The following is a 3,039-nucleotide window of genomic DNA, read 5'->3' on the forward strand; positions in this document are numbered from 1 at the left end:
CTCATGAAGGGCATAAGGAGGTTCAATGGAATCTCTATGGTCTCTAGATGAGCCTCAGATTCCTTTGGTTCCTCAGAGGGAGACTCCTTTTTGATCACTGGACGTCCCAGGAGGTCTTCCTCCTTGGGATTCACGTCCTTCTCTCTTCTTGTGGGTTCGGCCATGATGGTCAATTCAATGGCCTTGCACTCTCCTTTTGGATTTTCTTCTGTATTGCTTGGGAGGGTACTAGGAGGGATTTCAGTGATCCTTTTACTCAACTGGCCCACTTGTGCTTCCAAATTTCTAATGGAGGACCTTGTTTCATTCATGAAACTCACAGTGGTCTTAGATAGATCAGAGACTAAGTTTGCTAAATTAGAGGTATTTTGTTCAGAGTTCTTTGTCTGTTGCTGAGTAGATGATGGAAAAGGTTTATTATCGTTAAACCTGTTTCTTCCACCATTATTAAAGTCTTGTTGAGGCTTTTGTTGATCCTTCCATGAGAAATTTGGATGATTTATCCATGATGAGTTATAGGTGTTTCCATAAGGTTCACCTAAGTAGTTTACCTCTGCTATTGCAGGGTTCTCAGGATCATAGGCTTCTTCTTCAGAAGGCGCCTCTTGAGTACTGTTGGATGCAGCTTGCATTCCATTCAGACTCTGAGAAATCATATTGACTTGTTGAGTCAATATTTTGTTCTGAGCCAATATGGCATTCAGAGCATCAATTTCAAGAACTCCCTTCCTTTGAGGTGTCCCATTACTCACAGGATTCCTCTCAGAAGTGTACATGAACTGGTTATTAGCAACCATGTCAATGAGTTCCTGAGCTTCTGCAGGTGTTTTCTTTAGGTGAATGGATCCACCTGCAGAAGTATCCAATGACATTTTAGCTAATTCAGACAGACCATCATAGAATATATCCAGGATGGTCCATTCTGAAAGCATGTCAGAATGACACTTTTTGGTCAGTTGTTTATATCTCTCCCAAGCTTCATAGAGGGATTCACCTTCTTTCTGTTTGAAGGTTTGAACATCCACTCTAAGCTTGCTAAGCTTTTGGGGAGGAAAGAACTTGGCTAAGAAAGTCGTGACCAGCTTATCCCAAGAGTTCAGGCTATCTTTAGGTTGAGAATCCAACCATAGTCTAGCTCTGTCTCTTACAGCAAATGGGAAAAGCATGAGCCTGTAGACTTCAGGATTTACTCCATTAGTCTTAACAGTATCACATATCTGCAAGAATTCAGTTAAGAACTGAAAAAGATCTTCAGATGGAAGTCCATGAAACTTGCAGTTTTGTTGCATCAGAGAAACTAGTTGAGGCTTAAGCTCAAAATTGTTTGCTCCAATGGTGGGAATGGAGATGCTTCTTCCATGTAAATTGGAATTAGGTGCAGTAAAATCACCAAGCATCTTCCTTGCATTATTATTATTTTCGGCTGCCATCTCCTCTTCTTGTTCGAAAATTTCTGAAAGGTGCTTGCTGGATTGTTGTAATTTAGCTTCTCTTAGTTTCCTTTTCAGAGTCTTTTCAGGTTCTGGATCTGCTTCAACAAGAATGTTCTTGTCCTTGCTCCGGCTCATATGAAAAAGAAGGAACAGAGAAATAATAATAATAGAGATCCTTTTTGCCCAAGCATAGAGGTTCCCTTATGTGAGTAGAAGAAAAGAAGAAGAGAAAATCTGAACTCAGAGAGAGAGGGTTCAGATTTTTTGTGAGTGAGAGAGAGATGTTAGTAGATGAAAAAATAAATAGAAGGAGATGAGAGAGAAGGATTTTCGAAAATTATTTTTGAAGAAGGGTTAGTGATTTTCGAAAATAGTTTTTGAAAAAGGTTAGTCTTTTTCGAAAATTAAAATCAAAAATTAAAATAATTAGTTAATTAAAAAGAAATTTTTTTTGAAAAAGAGGAAAGATATTTTCGAAAATTAGAGAGAGAGAGTTAGTTAGGTAGTTTTGAAAAAGATAAGAAACAAACAAAAAGTCAATTAGTTAGTTGAAACAAATTTGAAAATCAATTTTGAAAAGATAAGAAGATAAGAAGTTAGAAAAGATATTTTAAAATCACAATTAATGACTTGATTCACAAGAAATCACAATATATGATTCTAAAACTTAAAGTTTGAATCTTTCTTAACAAGCAAGTAACAAACTTGAAATTTTTGAATAAAAACATTAATTGATGATGATATTTTCAAAAATTATGAGATAAAATTAAGAAAAAGATTTTTGAAAAATATTTTTATAATTTTCGAAAATAAATAAGAAAAATGAAAAAGATTTGATTTTTGAAAAAGATTTTGAAAAAGACAAGATTTTTAAATTGAAAATTTGATTTGACTCATAAAAACAACTAGATTTTAAAAATTTTTGAAAAAAATCCAAATTTTCGAAATTTATGAGAGAAAAAGGGAAAGATAATTTTTTTTTATTTTTTGAATTTTTATGATGAGAGAGAAAAATTAAAACATCATTTTCATGTTTTTCTCTTTTCTTTTTGGATCAAAATAAGGAATGCATGCAAGAACACTATGAATATCAAGATGAACACCAAGAACACTTTGAATGTCAAGATGAACATCACGACTTATTTTTGAAAATTTTTATATGCACAGAAAACATGCAAAACACCAAACTTAGAAATCTTTCATGTTCAGACACTATGAATGCAAAAATGCACATGAAAAACAAGAAAAGACACAAAACAAGAAAACATCAAGATCAAACAAGAAGACTTACCAAGAACAACTTGAAGATCATGAAGAACACTATGAATGCATGAATTTTTCGAAAAAAATGCATGATGAACATGCAATTGACATTAAACTTGAAAATTGACTCAAGACTCAAACAAGAAACACAAAAATATTTTTGATTTTTGATTTTTTTTTATTTTCTAATTTTTTTGGATTTTTTTTCGAAGATTATTGGAAAAGGAAAAATAAGGATTCCAAAATTTTTAATATGAATTCCAGGAATCTTGCCATGTTAGTCTAAAGCTTCGGTCCAGGAATTAGACATGGCTCACTAGCCAGCCAAGCTTTCAATGAAAGC

This window comes from Arachis ipaensis, chromosome B09 (genome assembly GCF_000816755.2).
Source record: "Arachis ipaensis cultivar K30076 chromosome B09, Araip1.1, whole genome shotgun sequence".
Lineage (NCBI taxonomy): Eukaryota > Viridiplantae > Streptophyta > Magnoliopsida > Fabales > Fabaceae > Arachis > Arachis ipaensis.